Source organism: Haliotis cracherodii, unplaced genomic scaffold, assembly GCF_022045235.1.
Source record: "Haliotis cracherodii isolate W230 unplaced genomic scaffold, xgHalCrac1.p SCAF_7, whole genome shotgun sequence".
Taxonomy (NCBI): domain Eukaryota; kingdom Metazoa; phylum Mollusca; class Gastropoda; order Lepetellida; family Haliotidae; genus Haliotis; species Haliotis cracherodii.
Genome location: NW_027266330.1, coordinates 18,974,178 through 18,997,748, shown reverse-complemented (window position 1 = coordinate 18,997,748; position 23,571 = coordinate 18,974,178). Strand labels below are relative to the sequence as shown.

General features: G+C 40.6%; 1 protein-coding gene across 3 annotated transcripts in view; it reads left to right on the top strand.

Moving 5' to 3' along the window:
- The window catches only part of LOC139449091 (histone demethylase UTY-like), a 127,559-nt gene that overhangs the window by 40,242 nt on the left and 63,746 nt on the right, over positions 1–23,571 (top strand). The window contains exon 1 of one of the 3 annotated variants that reach the window (XM_071230562.1): positions 2,944–3,159. The exons of the other annotated variants lie outside the window; for them this stretch is intronic. The gene's annotated coding sequence lies outside the window, so the exon portion shown is untranslated. Of the gene's footprint in view, positions 1–2,943; positions 3,160–23,571 lie in introns of those variants that run through there. 3 annotated transcript variants of the gene reach the window in all.

Genomic DNA, 23,571 nt, shown 5'->3' with positions numbered 1-23,571 from the left:
TGGTAAATGTCTGAGACCTGCATCACTTTGGACTTTCCTCCCACATTAAGCTGACACGTCGTGATATAACTGGAATACTGTTACAAGTGGCGTTAAACCAAACTCACTCACTCACTCACTCACTCATCATGCTGTTGACCAAGCATGGGTCATTGTCCCCATCATGGGACTGAGGAATATATGCTCGGTAACATCTGTCATGTGTATCTAGATCTCAATCCATTATGCAGCGATAGTAACTTACAGTTTTAGTCCACTAGTCCTTATAATGAAAAGGGGCGGTCGGGTAGCCTCGTGAGTAAGCATGCGCTCGTCACGCCAAAGACCCGGGTTTCGATTCCCGACATGGGTACAATGTGTGAAGCCCATTTTTGGTGTCCCCCGGCATGATATTGCTGGAATATTGCTAAAAGCAGCACAAAACCATACTCACTCACTCACTCACCTTATATTGAAAACATTTTGCAAAACCCCTAAAAAGGGTATATTTTTACTAGTCCTTTACTGAGGATACCTTTACTACTGGGCAATTTGACAAGGACTATAGCACAAGTGCCAATTTCTAACACTGTTTATGATATCTTAAACATAACTACAGCTATAAACTGATATTTTGTGTTTATTTCTCTCAAGAACTTGCAATCATCGATCTCATTACCCGCCACAAAATTTTCGAGCTGTTATGTTTAAATGATCTTGCCAAGCAAAATTTCAGGTCAATTTTTCAACCAAATTGGTTGCCATTTTAGGTCTGGTTTAGTCTATGAACAGAAGGCTTCTATCAAATTACAGGAGATTTAAAATAGTTTCAGGCATAAACATATGCAGTCGTTTTTCCTGAAATATTAAAAAGGTATTAAAAATTTTGGTAATTGACAGAAACATCACCAGTGTGATGATGAAAGGTGTTGTAGCAAGGTTTATGAAATCCTCAAAGGGAACCGATTACGCAATGAACTCCTGCCGAGCAGGTTATCTTCCGAACAAGTTGCAGATGATTAAACCCCAAATGTTAATTTCATTCTCCAATTATTTATATCATTTGGCCATAGCTCAGCACATACTCCAGATATGCTCTTCTCTGCAGACTGAATAACACTTGACTTTCAGAGACAGCATGTGTGTATATCCATGAGTAACCTTGAATCTGCCGACTCAGCATACCTGGCATTCCCAGGCTTAACACAGCTGAGGTTAGCAGTCGGGATTTCAACTGTACACCTGTCAGGCCCCACCCCTTTGTCTGGCGACCGGAGTCAATAAAAGCAGCGACAGGTCCCTCGGGGCATTGTAAAGGCCTACCTGTCCCCCTAGAGGTTTTTTTGTATGGCTTGTCCCTGTAGGGAATCATTGAAGGGTCGTAACACATCCGGAGAATTCATTGTAAGGGTAGGAGACTGGTATTGTTAGGGTCCAGAGGCTTTGGGGGTCCCTCTAATAAGCCAAGCCTGTCACTGTCACTGTTAATATTGTGGTTAGAGACAGTAGACAATTTCCGTTGAGGTTTCTTAAGGGTTTGATAGCATCCCAGCTTCGGATGAGGTGAATTTTATTGAGGAGTTCCAAGGAAGGAGTAGTCTTGTCAGATTAGGCTCTGGAATGACAGGTCCTTCAGACAATACATCTATTGTGACTCTGAAAATGTTTTCTGAAGTTTTTAGATTGAGATTTTTTTTCCTTTTTATGAAAAATTGGGGCCTTGAAAAATAAGGTTTTCATTCTGAAATTTGATTTTTACTCAGTGTGACACCATCTCCAATAGGAAACTGGGTGGGGTGGGGTGCGGTGGGGTCTTCTAGTGGTTTGTTTGTACTCAAGAGTACAGGTACAATTTCTGAAAACCATTTCTGGTGTTCTCCACCATGGGATGCTCACTCACTCACTCACTCACTCACTCACTCACCCACCCACCCACCCACCCACACACTCACCCACCCACCCACCCACCAACCCACCCACCCACTCACTCACTCACTCACTCACTCACTCACTCACTCACTCACTCACCCACCCACCCACTCACTCACACACTCACCCACCCACCCACCCACACACCCACCCACCCACCCACTCACTCACTCACTCAACAACCCGCCCACCCACTCACTCACTCACTCGGATACTTCTTTAACTCAGGATCAAGGATGCCATTTGTTGTGGTAACTTCTTGTTGTGGTCTAAAGAAAAAGAGAAATGGTTGCATGTTGTGGTTAAAGCTAAAGGGTTAATTCTATGTGTTTCTCGTTCTATGGGCTCAATACGGTTATGTCTTTATGTGGCTCTATCTATAACTTTCATGTACAGACTTGAGGCTGGCCTTCATCTAGTGTCAAACTATGTGGATATTGGCTTTTTAGGATGTTTATTACAAATAAACAGATCTTGTGTTGAAGAAAACTTGATTGGATTTGTTGGGGTTTCTCTGTTTTGAATATAAATATTTGATCAAACACAATCACAGAAATACAGATGTGTATTATCTTGGTAAGATTATTTTCTTTATAATATGTTGTTTATTGTGTATTGTTTACAATTAAACACTTCAGTTTCATTAAGTTTTAGTGTAATCGTGTATAATTGACAGTTTAGGCTTTTAAGCCAGTGTTTACCTAGCTGTCATGTATGTGTTTGAGATTAATCTCATTTTGTACATGTTTAGATATATGATACTATCACTATTCATAAATTATCATGCTTGGCCTATAAAGCAAGCCAAACAGATGTACCATTTTTGATCCATTGGCTGGGTTGCTCTGTCGCCTTATAGAGAGGCAGTCATGTAGAACTGCTTACAAACGGTACAGTTTCATTATAACGCAGCCGATATTGACAGCGGAGAGAGGATGCAAATCCAATGACATGAAATGTTTGTGAACGTAAGTGTGACCTAGTATAAATATGCCACCACAGAGCTGCAGCAGCTGTGTTATAGCGAGGGTTGTCGGTAGCAAGTGGAATAAATGTGGGTATTGATCCCCAAAGGTCGGGCTTGATATGGTGGGTCAGCTGAGTTTGTAGGGGAAGGCTGGTCGGAAGAGTTTGCCCTGGTGTGGGTAGCAGGGACGGACAGACGGAGGGAAAGAATAGGAGGGTGGATGAGGAAAGAAGGAAGGAGGGATGAAAGGAATTTGAGGAGAAATACCACGCATAGCGAGCAAGGTAGGATGCTTAGTCAAGTGAAAACAAAGCAGCTTTATGCACGAATTTTCCATGTCGATTTCCATGTTGGTGGCCAGGTCATATTGTCAATCATGTGTCGATCTTTGTCGTTAATTACATGCGTTGAGGAAGCATGGAGTGTTTGGTGTGTATTCTTTTGTTTAGGTGACTACGTGCGTGACTGCACGTTCCCGATCAATGCAAAACGTGGACTGTTTATACGGGAGCATGCAAATAAGGGAGATTATCGCTCTGGCCTTTGTGAATGACTTGCAGCCGGCAGAGTCGTCAGGGAAAAATGAGGAAATTCAGTTCATAGCAACGGCTTTTTCATTGGGGAATGCTCACCAGAGCTCTGATACGGATTGGAATGTCTTCCTTGTGGCGAAGGAAATGTTTCGGTTGGTCTTCCCAGTTCAATACACAAATTAGTCCTGTATTACCTCCCTTTCCAGTTGAAATTCCTTCTGTGTAAAAGGCTATTTTTAGCCTGATTGACTTGTAGTGATAAGTATATATGTCTAGGCTTGTAAGAGATTTCCCAGCCCGATGATCTTGGTGGCCGACTGTGTCATTCAGTGTAACGGTATCAGAGTTAGTAGACGCAGTTGGGAACTGGGTTGGTTTTCATAACAATCATCACTCAGGTTTTATAATAATCAGTGGGTTTCATGTTGTGCAATTTGTTTTTGTCCAGTTTTGTAATATTTGCATACTATTTATTGTGTAAATACGAGTAGATATCCCAAAATAGACCCAAGATTTCTGCCGACTCAAAATTGATTCTGTTTTGAATGGCATGAAGCAATAGGTTCTTTTGCGAAAGAATGCTTGTGAATTTAGCCTGAACAGGCTTTGTTTGATGTTAGTGTGTGTTTATTGACAAAGGCTACTCCTGTCCAGTTATGTATAATTATTAACTTCGTGACAATAAAGGCTATTGCTGCACCAAATGTCCATTGCTGCTCCATAACTGCGAATGATCTGCAAAATTTTGTGTAATTTCAGTCAACAGCCTCAGATATTTTTTTTGTGTTTGTGTTTAGGAAAGATTAGTCTCCTTTATTTCACTAGTCTTCAGAGTTTGTAGCTAGTCCTTGAACAAGACAAAAATGTTTACTTCTTTCAGTTCCAGTTTTTGTAACAAAATTGAAGCATTAAGCACTAGCTGACTTAGATTATAGCCCGCAAATACTACTAGTCAATGATGACCACCATTATGAGATTCTTACTTGTCGTGTTGAGCTGATTATCAAAAACTGCCCCAAACCAGGGGTAGAAACTAACCGTTTTAGTCCACTAGTCCTTATAATGATAACATATAGCAAACCCCTTAAAAATGGCAATTTTCTACTTGTCCTTATGATACCTTTACTATTGGGCAGTTTGGCAAGGACTGTAGGACTAGTGCCAGTTTCTGACGCTGCAAACATTTGTAACAATTTCTTTTGTTTGATGGGCGTTGAGGATGTATCCTACTGAAATGCTGACTAAACAAAGACAAACCTTGGTTGATAAGGGAAACAAGCTGGGTTTGAATGTACACCACCTGCAGCCAGCTGTGTGATACGACACAGTCCATGGAAGTATTAAGCATGTTATGCTCTGCAGCACTTGACATACGGGAAAGGCAAAAACAGCACCCCGGCTCCATGTTTACTCTTGATCCAGGATCTGATTACAGACATCTGACTTTCCTCATCTGGCTTGACTATCAAGGAATAACAAAGAGACACCTCCTAACTTCCTTTTTCCTTTTAAAAAAAAATTGTCATGTATTGTCATGGTGATAGTCAAGGCCACATAATGAAACTAAATGTATTTAGCAAAAGGTAGAGACATTTGTTTGGTCCAGGATCCCAAGACTGCTGACTTCAAATCATTGTAGAAGTTTTTGCGGCTTCTGTTTTTGCGATAAAAAACGATCCCAGTTTCTTTCATGTCAGCTTGAATGGATTGAATTTAAACCATCTAAGAATTGCTTTTACTAAATTCAGATGTTCAAATTTTAAAATAGCTTTAGAAACTGGCAGATATAGTAAAACAGACCGTTCACTCAGATTCTGTAACTATTGTAGTAGTAAGTGAGTTAATGTCATTGAGGATGAATTCCATGTACTCTTTAATTGTAATTTATATTCTGCCCTAAGACAAAAATACCTTGTTAATCTTCCTATGCCTACTCATTACAGTAATTCTCATGTAATAAATATTCTTAGTAATTATAATGAGCAAACATTATTTCTAGTTTGTAAATTCTTATATTATGCTCACAAAATAATTAATGATAAATTCTGTGCCCTGTAAATGTCATGCTCACATGTCTGTATTTTGGGCCATTGGCCTTTTACTGAATAAACATGTCTGTCTGTCTGTCTGTCTGTCTGTCTGTCTGTCTGTCTGTCTGAATGGATTGAGAAACTACAAAAACTAGAACCCTGTTGGTGGGCCGCCTGTTCTAAGGAAGTGATGTTCATGGGCAATGAGGGGGCACGGGTGGCCCAGTCGTCTAAGGCGCCGCGATTCGCTGTGCAGAGTTGCGTCCCTTGGGCACACCAGAAACCTATGATTGTGGGTTCGCAATGAGGTGATGTGTTGTCACTGATGTTCAAGGGGAACTACACGTCTTGTGTCTAAGTGTTCAGAGAGAGTTAATATTTCATGCCTCATTCAGCCTTTGTCATAACCTTGCACTTATTGCTCTCTGTGTTTTGATTTGAGGTTTGAAACTTGATGAAGTATGCTGAAAGTGTCAGAGTGAATTTTATGCCTGAGGTTTGAAATCTAAGAAAGGCTTAAGTTTTGATCTTTATCTACTTAAAGTTGATAGCTGAGCTTGCTTTACTGTTGCTTTTACTTGCTTCACATTGGAACAGGAGATATTATTGAAACTAATTAAAGTGTTTTGTCTGAAACTGCAGCTGGAACCTCATACGTTGTATCAGGGTTCGTCCACTGCATGGGGGGCACGTGTGGCCCAGTCGTCTAAGGCGATGCGATTCCCTGTGCAGAGTTGTGTCCCTTGGGGATGCCAGAAATCTATGATTGTGGGTTAGCCCGATTATGTTTCTAGGTTTGTCAGCACCATACCTGTGCTCATTGGTTTCACCGAAGTGGTAAACCTCTGAGACCTGCATGACTTGGGGCTTTCCTTCCACATTAAGCTGATACGCCGTGATATAACTGTAATACTGTTAAAAGCAGTGTTAAACCCAACCCATCTCACTCACTCGCTCATTTTACAGACATGGGTGATTTTGCTCTAAGTTGTCCATAATGTCGACGGCATGTCCAACCTCACACTAAATTATTAATGCCTGCTCCTTCGAGAGATGTATGAGTAATAGAGATACTTCTGAGACTATTGTTAAGGATTTCCTTCATAAGCAGCAAACAATCAATCGGAATGAATGACGATGGATGTGACGTCATTGGTCAATTCAAAACTTACAACAAACGCTTTAATATTAACAGAGGTTGTCTAGGAAAGACGCCAGTGTTGGAATTATTCATAAAGTATGCAACAAGTGCAATTATTTTCTTCAAACATCAATATTTTGACACTGACTTCGCCGCCAGGCGTCACAATGGCATGAAATTCTATGAACAATCACGGCATTAATGTTTGGATATTGTAGCCACAACTGGTTTGATGGTTTGGCAAACACTGATTAAATCAACTTTTAACTGTAAGTGCTGCTTCTTAATTAAGGAAATTTAGTCTTGGTTATCAAGAAGCCCATTTCCGGATGACAAGCTTTTCTGGCAATATGTTCATCTATGAATAATTAATGTAAGTGAGATTTTATCATGCCAAGATGGAAGCTGTTGTACCTGATGTTATCTTCTCGATACAAGTGTGGCCTCATGGCTGAAAGCTGGGTCTTTGATAAGCAACTGTTTCTTTTCGCTGAGTTTATCGTTTTTCAAAAAAAAAGCATTACTTGCGTGTTTTGATACACAATTATGAGAAAATTTGGACTTTTGATCATGAATGTCAAGTCTTGCATTGATTCTGTGCTGGACTGAGTGAGGCATGTAATCTTTGTTGAACATGGGCGTTCAGCTGAGATCTGAGCTTATCTGATAAACCAGTACTTGGTTAATATGGGATGTGTGGGCAGGAGGTATAAGTGGCACTTAATCCTTTGGACCACCTCTCTGGTCTAGTGAATAGAGCGTCTACCGGGAATACGGAAGGTTCGAACCCAGCCATGTCATTCCAAAAGACGTTAAAAGATGGAACTTGTTCTTACCCTGCCTGGTGTTTTGCATTAAGGGGATAAAACAAGGACTGGTCGTTTAAGAGTCAGTATACTTTGTCCAAGAGGGGTAGCCATGTTAAAACTGTGGTGTGGTATCTCAGTGGGCTAGCACTATTAAACCAGCAATAGTCCTGGCTTGGACAAACAGCCACTTAAACCTACATACATTATGAAATAGGTAATCTTGAATGCAATGTTAAACCTCATTTCTCATCACCTCACTTTATCCCTTGAGATAGAGATATGATACACTGGATGATCAAGAATCAGCCTGTTTAGGCATCATACATAAGTTTCTGTAGCAGAAATAGAAAGAAAATTGTGATAACGTGAATTTTGTTTCGTTGGCCTGTTTGCTCTTTTTGGTTTGGTTGTAGAACCAGAAAGATTCCACTGATAAATGGAAACATTTTGGTTGGTTGGTTGGTTTGTTGTTTAACGCCCCACTCAGCAATATTCGAGCTATATGACGGCGGTCTGTAAATAATCGAGCCTGGACCAGACAATCCAGTGATTGACATCATGAGCATCGATCCACGCAATTGGGATCGATGACATGCATCAACCAAGTCAGAGAGCCTGACCACCCGTTAGTCGCCTTTTACGACAAGCATAGTCACCTTTCACGACAAGCAATAAATAAATGGAAACAAAGAACACCGGCAACAAACTGAATATTAATGTTCAAAGCACAGTATTGTCTTCTGCCACTGCAATATCTGATGAATAGAACAGCTTGATCCATTGAATGCTTGTTGGGATTCTGGTAAGCATAGGTGTCCAGCATCCTGTGCTTGTGGTAATGGTTGGTCAGGCTTGGTGACTTGGTTGATGTCAGGTCATTGAATCCCAATGGTGTGGATCGATACCCATGCTTCCTATCTCTATTCTATAGTCCAGACACATATATACAGACAGTCGCCATATGATATCGCTGAAATATTGCAAAGTACAGTGTCAAAAAACAGTCAAACAAATATATCAGTGGGAGTCTATGAGCTACATTTGAAACCAATTTACACATAATCACTAATATATATAATCAACTACATGAAACTATGTCAATGGATGCAAAATAAAAAACAACAACCTGGAGTTCAGCTGCACCCTCAGGATACCTTCAAGAGTGTGGGTCAGTGAGTTGGGTTTAACGCCGCTTTTAACAGTATTCCAATGCCAGAAACCTATGATTGTGGGTTCGAATCCTGGTTCGCCCCAATTGTGTTTCTGGGTTTGTCAGCACCATACCTGTGCTCATGGGTTTAACCGAAGTGGTAAACGTCTGAGACCTGCATCACTTCGGGCTTTCCTCCCACATTAATTTGTCAAGCCGTGATATGACTGGAATACTGTTAAAAGTGGTGTTAAACCAAACTCACTCACTCACTCACTCACTCACTCACTCACTCACTCACTCACTCACTCATACACTCACTCACTCATTCACTCACTCTCCCTTGCTCACACTGTTTCACGTCTCACTTTCTTTCACTCACATTCCGCCTCCCTCACTCCTTCTCTCGTTCTCTCTCCCCCATCCTCACCCCTGAAAGAGTCCTCTAAGGAGAGTGGGGCACCGGTGGCCCAGTCGTCACAATTGGCTGTGTAGAAATTAGTCCCTTGGGCATGACAGAAGCCAATGATCGTGGGTTCGAATCCTGGTTCACCTCAATTATGTATTCTAGATTTGTCAGCACCATACCCATGCTCGTGGGTTTCACCGAAGTGGTAAACATCCGAGAACTTCATCACTTCGGGTTTTCCTCCCACATTAAGCTGACATGCCATGGTATGAATGGAATACTGTGAAAAATGTTGTTAAACCCAACTGACAATCACAAAGGAAAGATGTAGGAGTAAGTTGTGATTGGATCCATCAAACCCACACACTTACTCATTTACTGGCAAACTAACAAACACACTGCGGTTGCTGTCGTGTTTTCTCCCGCTTGCCTCCACGTCACGGAGAAACATGCTGCTACACGACAACCACAACAACGGTCCACCGACTGCCAGGCATATTCACGATTCCTGGCAATGTCAGCCAAATATGGTCACAATTAATCTTTATGTAACAGACATGTACGTAATGCCTGGGCAGAGCCTGCTGTACACCAGGAAAATCAATGATTGCTGCAATAATGCATTCAGCTGAAACTTGAGATGTTACACGGATACTTCATCATTAGGTAGTGCGCTCATCGTTTGTCGATAGTATGCTACATGGGGAATTCTGATCATCTCATACCTTGTATGTACGACTCATACCAGAGTCTCAGACTGATGGTTGTATTTATTGAAGAGAAATGTTTCTTAATATTACAGAAGATCTTTTATGGAGGTTATGTGAAGCTGATCGTTCTGATGCTGTCATCTTTGTGTTGCTGCAACAGTGGGATAAGACATCACTTATTCACATGCCCACTCTCGACCACTTTCTTTCTCTCCATCTCACAAGCCGCTCTCTCAATCACTCACAGCTATGGTGTATAGATACAAGCCCATTAAGCTACTTTTGAATTTATTGATGTTCTGTGCTGAGTAGTCTGGAAAGTAGTGGAGTGCTGGAAGGTTACATCATTAGAGTTAGCACAGCCAAGTTGGCCTGATATTAAGCCTGAATCCTCCATTTCTTAACTTGCCTGATATTACGCCTGAATCCTCCATTTCTTAACTTGCCTGATATTAAGTCTGAATCCTCCATTTCTTAATTTGCCTGATATTAAGCCTGAATCCTCCATTTCTTAACTTGCCTGATATTAAGTCTGAATCCTCCATTTCTTAGTTTGCGTGATATTAAGCCTGAATCCTCCATTTCTTAACTTGCCTGATATTAAGCCTGAATCCTTCATTTCTTAACTTGCCTGATATTAAGCCTGAATCCTCCATTTCTTAATTTGCCTGATATTAAGCCTGAATCCTCCGTTTCTTAATTTGCCTAATAATAAGTCTAAATCCTCCATTTCTTAATTTGCCTAATATTTAGCCTGAATCCTCCATTTCTTAACTTGCCTGATATTAAGCCTGAATCCTCCATTTCTTAATTTGCCTAATATTAAGCCTGAATCCCCATTTCTTAATTTGCCTAATAATAAGTCTAAATCCTCCTTTTCTTAACTTGCCTGATATTAAGCCAGAATCCTCCATTTCTTAACTTGCCTGATATTAAGCCTGAATCCTCCATTTCTTAATTTGCCTAATATTAAGCCTGAATCCCCATTTCTTAATTTGCCTAATAATAAGTCTAAATCCTCCATTTCTTAATTTGCCTAATATTAAGCCTGAATCCTCCATTTCTTAATTTGCCTAATAATAAGTCTAAATCCTCCATTTCTTAATTTGCCTAATATTAAGCCTGAATCCTCCATTTCGTAATTTGCCTCATATTAAGCCCGAATCGTCCGTTTCTTTATTACAATGCTAGTTACCTGTTGGTGTCTTATTGGGTTTGTTTGCTTCAAAGATCCTTGAATATCATGGTTTTATCGTACCTGTGTGAATTAATATTCCTTCAGAAGAGCGTTCAAAATTGATTGTGAAATTTCAACTTCAAAGTGACCATTTTGTGTGGGAGGAAAATATGAGTCTGATCTAGTCCGTATGCAGCATGTTTGCCTGAAGGGGTCAGACAAATTCTGTATTGAGACGGCTTCTTTGATGTCCCCAAGGTTGAGGGGGTGGTTCCAGGCTTCGCGTGTTCAGGTGAAACCAGGCAAAATACTTAACCTTTCACCTGGAGGTCATGGGAGGTCAGCAGGAAGTGGTTAAACAATGAGAAACAATGTTTACAACAATCCCTCAATCCTCAATCCTCAATTGTATGACTGGTCTCCTCCTTTGAGTGCCCCCGCCACCCCCCCTCGGCTGTTTACAGTTGGTGTATGGAACAGTACTCTCTGTAGCCTATATCCAGACTTATAGGATAAAAGAAATAAAGGATGGGCTGAATAAATATTTTCTGATTTCATCCATTGTGGAATTCATTTCTTGTAAAATGTGGTATTTTATCACGTTTGTGAAGTCATAAATAATTATCTTTGTTGGAAAGGAAATGTCTTTTCTATTTTTTTCCATTTTAAGATACTTGTAACTCCCATACCTCAACATGGACTTTCGCTTATCAGAGCGTAAAGATCATTACTGGAACAGGGTCCTGATCTTTAGGTGTACAATGTGTTACATGGCTGATTGTGTGACCAGTGAAGATCCGGGTAGAGAAAAGGTCTTCAGCATCCCATGCTTGCTGTAACAGGTGACTAACGACTTGCTGAGTTGGTTAATGTGTGACATCGTATCCCAATTGCGCCGATTGATGCTCATGACATCAATCACTGGATTTTCTGGTCCAGACTTGATTATATACAGACTGCCGTCATATAGCTGGAATATTGCTGAGTTCCTTATTTAACAGCAAACAAACAAACTGTTGACACTTCCAGCTACTGGTGGGGCGGCCGGGTAGCCTAGTGGTTAAAGCATTAGCTTCTCACGCTGAACACCAGGGTTCGATTCCCGACATGGGTACAATGGGTGTCCCGCGCCGTGATATTGCTGGAATATTGCGTAAAACCATACTCAGTCAGTCAGTATTGCTCGAATATTGCTAAAAGTGGTGTAAAACCATACTCACTCACTCACTCCAGCCACTGGTTGGTCTATTCTAGTCGCATACCACTGTGGTGTAGTATTGCTGACAACTACAGCCTTTGCCCAGAACGTTTGAGTCTACTAGCCTGAACATGCCTCTAATTTCTAAACATCATTTTCATTTTCAATTTTGTGTTATCGACACTTACTTTGTCAGTTTACTAGACTGAACAAACCTTTATTAGACTCTGGCCACGGACTAGTGACTCAAGTTGCAACTTCACATCACAAATTTTCTTAAAATCGGGTTACCACGAATCGATCAAAATTTTTTTGGATGTACATGTACAGCAGTATTACTTTGCTTGTCCACAAAGTTGTTGATGTGATGGGTTTAATGGTAGTCCAGTGACAGCGATGACGTCAACTTTCAATCGGATTTGTAGACAAAACATGTTCTTGAAAAACAGCCAATGTGTGGCAGGTGGCTCGTCTAAATTACAGCGTCTGTTAGGCAACCTTTCGTTTCAATGAACAACATGTTGACTGCAGTTTCAGACCAGCTTCTTGTCAATTGCCCGTCTTTAGTTTCATACAGACATGATCCGAATAAACTTCTAACATTTCAATATCTTCAATATCTTCGGGACAAACCATTTGATATTCCTTGGGGGGGGGGGGGGGGGAATTGGATTCTGTGTGGTTGGTTGGTTGGTTTGTTTTTTACGCCACACTCAGCAATATATCCAGCTATATGACGGCGGTCTGTAAATAATCGCGTCTGGAACAGACAATCCAGTGATTAATATCATGAGCATCGATCCACGCAATTGGGATCGATGACATGCATCAACCAAGTCAGTGAGCCTGACCACCCGATCCCGTTAGTCGCCTTTTACGACAAGCATTGTCACCTTTTACGGCAAGCATGGTTTGCTGAAGACCTATTCTACCCCGGAATCTCGGATTCTGTATGGAGACTAGGTGGTGGACAGTTTATTTTTTTACCAACAGTCTGAAGCATATTTTTTTTTCAAGCAGTGTCTGGGACAATGTATTCTTTCTGACAAAATCACAGCCCTCCCCTCCCCCCCCTCCCCCTTCCCCCCCAAAATCTAATGGTTATTTCTTTATATCATGACAGGCCCATCCCTAATATTCTCTATTTAGAAGATAAATGTGCTCATTGCATATACCTGACTTGTTGCTCTATGATTGCTTAATGAAGAATAACATTATAACAATGGTAATACCTTTATTCACATTTCCATGTGTCTTGCAGAAGTGTCACAGGCCAATCCTATGGTTGCAGAACAAGTATTGATTATTTGGTGTAATCTCCTCTGTCTAAACTCCCAGTGAGACATTTGGGTCACATAAATTTACCAGGCAGCTCAGGGCTATTGGTTAGGGAGTGAACTGGGTTTCTCAGACACCGAACCTGACTCCTGGATAAACTAGGCCCTGCCTTAGTTGTTTCCGCTAAGGCTTTCTTGGGTAGATGGTATCCCTATTGTGTTGTGCATGTCTACCTATAAGTAATCCTTGGGAGACAGAACAAATCCCTGTCTCAGTTACTACCCCTGAGTTTTTTCTGTAGTATTGATCCTGATACTAATTCGAGTCTGTCTGCTTGGATTCTCTTTTAGTAGAAAAGGTCCATGTACCATTAATTGTCTGTCCATCGCAATAGGTCTTGGGACCTATCGACTAGGATTCTTTCGGATGAATAGGTCCCTGAATCTTGTGTTGGTCTGTCTGCAATGACTTGGGGAGAATAGATCTTGAAACCACACGTTTGTCTGTCGACCAGGATTCTTCGGTAGAAAGGTTCCCTGAATCTTGTGTTAGTCTGTTTGCCATGACTTTGGGAGAATAGATCTTGAAACCGCATGTTTGTCTGTCGACCAGGATTCTTTGGTAGAAAGGTTCCCTGAATCTTGTGTTAGTCTGTTTGCCATGACTTTGGGAGAATAGATCTTGAAACCGCATGTTTGACTGTCGACCAGGATTCTTTGGTAGAAAGGTTCCCTGAATCTTGTGTTAGTCTGTTTGCCATGACTTTGGGAGAATAGATCTGGAAACCATGTGCTTGTCTGTCGACCAGGATTCTTCGGTAAAATAGGTCCCTGAATCTTACACTTCTGCTCATCTGTCTGTATTTTTCCGGTAGAAAATGTTTTGTTGCAGGGTCTGTTATTGTCTATTCAGAGTCTCCTGTAGCTTGAGGAGGTCATGTACCATGTTTTTGTTAATCTAATTTCTTTGGTTGGTGAGTATTCTTATCAAACGGACTTGTTTGGGAATATAGAGATTTGAAAAACCTGATTAAAGTATTAAAAATTATATTACAGTGTTTACTTTAAAACGCTAAAAGCGGCGTAAAACCATACTCACTCACTCACTCACTCACTGGGGGCACTCACTCACTCACTCACTCACTCACTCACTCACTCAATCATTCACTCACTCACTCACTCACTCACTCACTCACTCACTCACTCAATCACGATAGACCCGTGAAGATATGAGTTAGAATTGGCCTTCAGCAACCCATGGCATGCTTGTTGTAAGAGGCTACACATGGGATCAGGTGGTCAGGCTTGCTGAATTGGTTGATGTATGTCATTGTATCCCCATTGTGTAGATGAATGCTCATGATTTTAATCAGTGGATTGTCTGGACCAGACTTGATTATTGACAAACTGACATACAGCATCAAACAACAAACAAACATTCGATATATTTCAATGTATGTGTTAGAGGGAGGAGTTTTGAGAATTATAAGACTTTAATTCAAGCATAGTACACAAATTCAGTGTCTGGTTCTAAGAAGAAATAGATAGATCAGAGATAGATTACCCTCTTGATTCAAACTAAGGTAAAATCATAATTACTCATTCTTTAGGGCGGTGGGGGAGCCTAGAGGTTAAAGCGTTCGCTCGTCACGCCGAAGACCCGGCTTCAATTCCTGACATGGGTACAATGTCTGAAGCCCATTTCTGGTGTTCCCTGCCATGATATTGCTGGAATATTGTTAAAAGAGGGGTAAAACCATACTCACTCACTACTCATACTTTAATGAAGATTCTTTCAAGAAGATATTTGGTATCTATTTACTCAAGAGCTCTTTTTACAGGAATTGTGAAATACAATTCTCTTGGAACTAATTCTGTCTTGAATTACATGAAATAAGCTGAAAAGAGAACGTGATGAGAAACTCATTTTGATAGAATTTCACAGTCGCCTTTCAGCTATACATCGATGGATTGTTGCATGAAATGATACTTGTGCTATGTCCAAAAATAGCCTTTGTTCATCATGAGGTATTTTGGATTCAACATTAACTTCCTTTGTATTTCTTCCATCATGAACAATACAGGTTGTGTTTGTGATCATGGTGATAATCTCAAAATTACATCAGGAGGTTGATAATGAATCAAATGTCACTCCCTTTCTCAAGAAGGTCGTGTCATGATGATACTGTTTGTAAACGTGGTAAGATTTTACAAACTCCATTGTCATTTGTTGTAAAGCTACGGGGCTTTTTCAAGCAGCAGTGGTATCTCTACATCTCTGTGTCACAGATGACCAACTGTCACATGACATTGTTAGCGGGGTTTCCCAGCGATTGACGAATCTGCTTCAACAGCTTGGTGGTTAGGGAGTGCGGGGGTGAGGGGCGTATGGTACAGGGTGATTTACACTGGTTAGTAGGTGTGGGAGAAGTAGTATAAGACCCTACATCTAGGTCAGTGAACACTACGACAACGTTCTCCTTACAACTGGTCTTACTACACTGGGGAATCTAGGACAACACACACAACATTTTTTAGATTTCTCATTTTAAGGTGAGGTGAAATTTGTGTTTTGTGATGTTGCTGCTGTGTTTTGATCATATTTAACATATTTAAGTGTTTTGTATACTAACTGTTTTTACTTTGTTATATTGTGAGTTTTCCCCCAGAATATTTTGGGTTATTTGTCATGTTTATTTTTTGAAGATGAGAGTTTTTTTTATTTTGATGTATTCTACGCGGAAAGGCTTGTTTCCTGTTTTGGTGGAAATTGTGGTGTAGTTTGTTTGTGAATGGGATGGGTGAAGGCGAGATGAAGTCATTCATGGGGAGATCGATGTTGGAGGGCTTTGTAGAAACACAAACAGGATCTCACTTTTTTCTTTCAAATATAAAACTCTCATTTAAAGGCAAGGTGGATGCAGTGATGTATTATCCATTATATTCCCAATTCACATGCGGTTCACCTGAAATCATTGAACATGCCGTTCTGTAGTAGAATGTCTGGGATTAAAACATTGGAATCAAGATATCTTAATAGTTTGGTTTAATAAAATGGTTGTTACATAGGCATTGTCGGTATTGTTTTTCATCAGTAATAAAATAGAATTTTAAATGAAGTTACATTGTGTAGAAATGGTATGATGGTTTTTAGATTTTGGTTATGATACTATGTTGAACTTTTGTTTTGTAAAAACAATCCCAATTACTTTGTTTGATATCAAACATTGATTTTCTTTTGTGTGGACATCCTCTCCATAATTACAAAATTTGAAAAACATCTTTACGACACGTTGTATAACGATCTGTCAATGTATTAGAAAATGGGCTGATCTGAAACTCTGTCAGATGTTTGAAATGGGGGATCTGTTGCAGGTATATTGTGAAGCAACTATTGTGATGGTATTTCAAAGATCATGTTAACCTTTGATACATTGTTTCATGTTGCAAACTCAATGTCTGAATACAGATTTGGGTCTCTTTGTGACCCAAGAAACAATGTTACGGTTTGTTGGTTAATAGTATTGACATTGGTTGTTAAACTTGTCGCAGATTGGTTGCAGGAAGTGAAGCGATACTTTTTAATCATAACAGCTCATAGCAAACAAAACTATTGGTGGTTATTATTTTTTTTTTTGATTATGTTGTTTGTTTGTTGTTTAACACTGCACTCAGCAATATTCCAGCTATATGACAGCGGTCTGTAAATAATCAAATCTGGACCAGACAATCCAGTGACTGATATCATGAGCATTGATCCACGCAAATGGGATACACTGACATGCATCAACCACGTCAGTGATCCTGACCACCCGATGCCGTTAGTCGCCTTTTTATGGCAAGCATGGGTCACGGGTCCTTTAAAATAGGAATGTGTTTAATTTTTCAATATCAAAATTTTAATGTTTCTTTGTTTTTAGTTGATGATTTTTGTTAATTTCTATCCTGTTTGCTACTGAGATGTACTGCTGGTTGATTCTGTGACACATGGTAGTTAAGAAGCACAAATTGTGAAATGTCACCATTAACGACCGTAACTCAAAATATACTGACATGTGTATGAAGTGAAGGTCATGTAATACAGTCCGGTGACACACAAGTCACATGACTGGTAATCATCTTCGAAATGAGTTTGTTTTGATTTGAATAATAGGAACTGGCTTTTTTGTTCATGGAATGAAAATAGGTTGTCATGCAAGTTTAAGATGATTCTACACTGATAATAGTAAAATGATTCATTTATTTTGTTTGCTGGGGTAAAAAAATGTCTTCTTTGCTAACCAAATTGAGGATTGTGTGGCTAGAGTTGCTGCTTGGTCATCCTGTTTTTTCACTCACTCACTCACTCACTCACTCACTCACTCATCCCCTCACTCACCTACTCACTCACCAACCCCCTCACTCACACACTCACTTGCCTAACCCCTCACTCACTTACCCACCCCCTCAAATACTCACTCACTTGCCCACCCCTCACTCACCCACCCCCTCAAACACTCACTCACTTACCCACCCCCTCAAACGCTCACTCACTTACCCACCCCCTCAAACACTCACTCACTTGCCCACCCCTCACTCACCCACCCCCTCAAACACTCACTCACTTACCCACCCCCTCAAACGCTCACTCACTCACCCACCCCCTCAAACACTCACTCACTTACCCACCCCCTCAAACACTCATTCGTTCAATTACCTATCCCCTCACTACGTACCCACCTGTCACTCACTCACTCACTCCCTCACTACGTACCCACCCGTCACTCACTCCCTCACTCCCTCACTACTTACCCAACCCGTCACTCACTCACTTACCCACCTCTTCACTCACTTACCCACCCCCTCACTCACTCACTTACCCACCCCCTTGCTCACTCACTTACCCACCCCTTCACTCACTTACCCACCCCTAACTTACCCACCCCTTCTCACTCACTTACCCACCCACCCACTCACTCACTTACCCATCCCCTCACTTACTCACTCACTTGCCCCCCCCCCCCCTCGCCAACTCACTCACTCACTCAGAGTGATCCGATGTTTTTTACTTTCAACATGAAATTAATCTCTTGCTCTTTGTTGAAAAATGTGATGCCTTGTAGTGATTTGCACAGTACACTGAACATCTTTGTACTACAGATACAGGGAATCGTGAATCATAGCCTCTGAAATAGCTTCTAAGTAGGCCTGAATGGAAATGAGCGATACTTGTACAGCCTTGTATATCCTGAACCTTTCTATTTTCATTTGGGAGAGACACAATTTCACAACATCACATCCTTTTCTCATGGAAACTTTGTTTCTGCGTTTGGAAATTTCCCCACTTGTGCAGGTATTGTGATCCTGCAAGGGCAGGGGAAATAATGCGTGTGCAATGTGCATGTGCTGTAAGGCGCAGTGGCCATGTTAAGTGGATGCGGGGGGAGGCGGAAGTGTTGTCACAGAAGGCTCAGCCACAGAAATGCTGGCTTGACTGTGTGAAAAACCAGCAACTTTGAGTGTTACAACAATTTCATGAAAATAATTCAAAAGCGATTCATCAAAATATACTGTTTTTTAACATCTAATCAACATTTGTTGGAGCGCATTTTCTTCTTTTAAAGTGAGTGAGTGAGTGAGTTTGGTTTTACGCCGCTTTTAGCAATATTCCAGCAATATAACGGCAGGGGACACCAGAAATGGGCTTCACACATTGTACCCATGTCGGGATTCGAACCCGGGTCTTCAGCGTGACGAGCGAACGCTTTAACCACTTGGCTCCCCGACCCCCCCTCTTCTTTTAAAACTCTGAATGATAAAGGTTAACTAAAACTAAGTCAGTCATCATTTTCAGTCATTTCTTTTGTAAAATATTTATGAGTAATATGACCTTTAATATCGAGCTGTTTTGCATGCAGAATCACAAATGGTAAAATTAAGCTATATATGGCGTTGTTAATATCCGTGAATACTGGTTGGAAATATCAAGCTGTGATTGAGTGTATGACCCAGATAGTACCAGTGTTTTACTGCTACTGGAAGACGAGCAAGTATAGGACCCAAGCTGTTGTCTCACTGAATCGACTGTATCAAATATGAGGAACAAATAATTTGTATTATTCTACAAAGTACTATGTTATGTATACAGTCAAGGAGAAAACTAGGAAAATATATGGAAGTATAGATCTATGAACATGCGTAAAAAATGGTACATTACATGGACGAGGCGTTGTTAGATATTTTCATTCACAGACCATCCTACCGCCTCCGTGGTCTAGTGGTAGAGCGTCCGTGCAGAGAGTGGAAGGTCTGGGGTTCGATCCCCGGCCGGATCATACCAAAAGACGTTAAAAGATGGTACTTGTTGTTACCCTGTCTGGCGCTCAGCATTAAGGGGCTATAACAAGGACTGGTCGGCTCGGAGTCAGTATACTGTGTCTGAGTTGGGTATTCATGTTAAACTGCGGCATGGTATCTCAGTGAGCTAGCACTATAAATCGGCATCAGTCCGGACTAGTACAAGCAGCCACACAAACACACACACATACATGCCAGCGCTATATAAGTGCAATAATCTTGAACGCGACGTTAAACCCCATTTCACCTCACCTCACAGATCATCCTCAATTATCCAGGGGATTTTATCTCAATTCCATTTTGATAAATACTCTGGACTCATTCACTACCATCCCTAGAACTGACCTCACCACCTCTATCCCTCCTATCTCTGAGCACAGCATTTCTCTCACCCCTGAGTAATTTGATTGGACGGCTAATTATAGAATTGGGCCTTTCCAATACGGCTAAAAACAAAGCTCTGTTAGTGAATTTATCAAGGATATTTATCATAATAGAATACAGATGTAATGCACTTTATATTTGAGGATGACCACAGGCTTTTTTGGATCTATTATCAATGAGAGTTCTTTCAATCTTCTATCACCCCTCAAGATCTGGGTTAGAATTGGTCCTCAGCAGCCCATGCTTGTTGTAAGAGATGCTTGCGAGATCGGGTGTTTGATGCATGTTACGTATCCAAATGTGTAGATCGATGCTCATGATGTCAATCAGTGGATTGGCTGGTCCATACTCGATTATTTACAGACTTCTGTCATGTAGCTGGAATATGGCAAAGCGGCGTTAAACAAGAAGCTAACACACAATATAAAAAGTGTATTGAACTTCTTTCTCACATTTGAAAAAATGACATTGATGAAGTTATGCAAGTACTGACTTGCCAATGTCACTTAAGTTTGACTGTCAAACATTTAGCATCACTGCTTTAGCTTGTCTATCGCCTAGATTGTATTGTGTAGGAGACAAACCCAGATGTTGAAATGAAACTTATTTGAACAACTTATAATCAGAAGTCCAAGTAAATGGCATTGTCAACTTGTTTAAGCAGAGCAAGATTGTCTGAGGCTTGGAGCAGTGAAAGTTGGATTGAGGTCTTCATATCCCATGGCTTAACATATTCCCCTTCAATGTAGGTTATGTGTAAGTGGGTTGGGGAATGTCACACTAATACTATCACTGAACGTTTTCATATTCCTCCTGTGCGCTCATTTACTTGTTCTATTAAGATATATATAGTGTAGCTGGCTGGAGGTCGCTCCCTGTGGTTACATGGGCGAAATGTAGGACAGGCCACGGTGAAATGGGCCTGCTTGTTAGGAGCTCATTAGTCTGTAAATATGTCATACTTTCTTTCAAAGCCCTGGAGACCCATGAAGACCCGGGGTAGAATAGGTCTTCAGCAACCAATGCTTGCCGTAAAAGGTGACTATGCTTGTCGTAAGAGGTGACTGACGGGATCGGGTAGTCAGGCTTGCTGACTTGGTTGATTCATGTCATTGATCTCAATTGCGTGGATCGATGCTCATGATATCAATCACTGGATTATCTGGTCCAGACTCAATTATTTACAGACTACCGTCATATAGCTGTAATATTGCTGAGTGCGGCGTTAAACAACAAACCAACCAAATTCAAAGCCTTGGGTTGATTCCCTGATACCATGTGTGAAGCACATTTCTGGTGTCCCGGCCTGATATTGCTAGAATATTGCTGGAATATTGCTAAATGTGGTATTATAACATACTTAATTACTCTTTCAAACAGAAAATGTCATTCATTGTGTTAATAATCTGAGTACTAAGTACAACAGTTGATGAATATTGGTTCATAAATTTAAGGTTTTTTTAATCAGTTTAATTTGCTACCAAAAATAGAACATTTGTTTAAGCATCTTAGCTGGTCAATGAATTGACATGTGATGAACTTGCCTTAGGACAATATAAGCTGACATCTGGATTGACAATAAACTGACTTTGATGTATATTATAATCAATATCTCAATATTCATGAACACAATTTGATTATGTAGAATAAATCGAAAATTCTAAAAGAATATTTTCATAAGGCAAGAGGTTTCCTATTTTTGTGTTTCATGGGCCCGCCACCCCTACTGAAAAGCGACCAGTCCAAGAAAAAAATTAAACATAAAAATACTTTATTTTTATTATATCTGCCACTAGTAATATAGAGCCTCTTGTACAATATAAAATGTTATGTATAAATCCATATCTACATCACTATCAATGATTCAAGAGGCCATCTGGAGATTTAACTCAAAGGCAGAATGACTTTCATACAAATAAATATATCACTTGATCAGACAAACAAGTGGTTGATAGCACGAACACAAATCCATGCTCTAGGGCTGTGATGGCACACATTCAGCATTGAGTGGTCACACATTCTAACCTCTCGTCCCCGTTTTAGTCATCTCTGATATGATAAGCATGGGTCTGTCTCTGCCCTAGGCTCCTCACATTATGTGTTTCAGTCAACCCAGGCCCACTTGAAAGGTCAAAACATGGCACAGTGGCTGGCTCCGCAATTAATTGCTGGAAGTAAAACTGATTGGTAAATAAATATGCTAATGAGAAGTCTTAAAACACAAGCCATGAGTGACTACCGAGATATTTATGCTGACAATTACTGGGAGGCTGAATGACTTGTTCCAGGTGAAACATGTCAGTCTGGTGGTGGTGATGATGATTTGGTTGATGGTGGTGATGATGATTTGGTGATGGTGGTGATGATGATTTGGTGATGGTGGTTTATAAAGTAATGTAATAAAGTCAAAAAGAGCCTATATTCCCTCACAAAGGTTCACCTAGTATTTGTTTTGTTTTGTTTGTTGTTTAACGCCGCACCCAGCTATGTTCCAGCTATATGACGGCAGTCTGTAAATAATCGAGTCTGGACCAGACAATCCAGTGATTGACATCATGAGCATTGATCCACGCGATTGTGATACGATGACTTGCATCAACCAAGTCAGGAAGTTTTCATTAAACGGTACTGTAGTGAAAAGCCTATCCTTATGATGACAGTAAGACCTGATTTGTGAATGGAAGTGTACTCCAGCAGCCCCTTACAATGTGGGCTGGGGCAGGTCAGTGTCCAGCAGTAGGTTATTACGATTGTGGAGGTGGGACAAAGCACTCCTGGCTCCTGTTGTATTGAACTACTGTGGGATAGCTTCCTCACATTCCTGCGACAGATCAGTCACCCCCCGGCGGTATTTTCTGTCCTCTTATTTGTCACCCCCGCTATTTGGACAGTGACTGCCTGAAGTGTACCTGTTGATTCGGGAGGATTGACGGGATCACAGTCTCATTTGTTTCCTCAGAGGTCTTTTGGAGTATTTATTTCTTGCTGATGCGATGGAATAAGAAGATTGGTTTTTGTTCAGTTCTGTTCAGTTCTAATGATGATGATGATGATGATGATCGCTGATATGATGATAGTGATGATGATGATGATGATGATGATGGCAATGGTCAGTGATGATGGGGATGATCAATGATGGTGATCAATGATGGTGATGGTCAGGCTTCTATGCAACAGTTTGGACAAAAATCAAAGCGATCTGCTTTTCCAGTCAGTAATAAATAATTTCTTGATGCATCACCGCTGCCCCCTATATTTAAATATTTTATCTCCAACTAAGGGTTCAGTATGACTTAGTCTTGTCTCTTGGATCACAGACTATGATGGCCCAGTTGACTTGAAACCATGAGCTATTCATTGTGACAGTATTTGCTGAATTGATTTGCAAGGAAGTAGTGTTTCACTGTTTCAGCTCTCTTTCCTGAACATTTTGTCACGTTAAGAAACTCATGAATGCATTGGCGAACAAAATATAATCCAAGAATAACTAACTTGAATGCATTTAATTAACTGAAAGTTTGTTAATGTTGAAATTTTAGTTA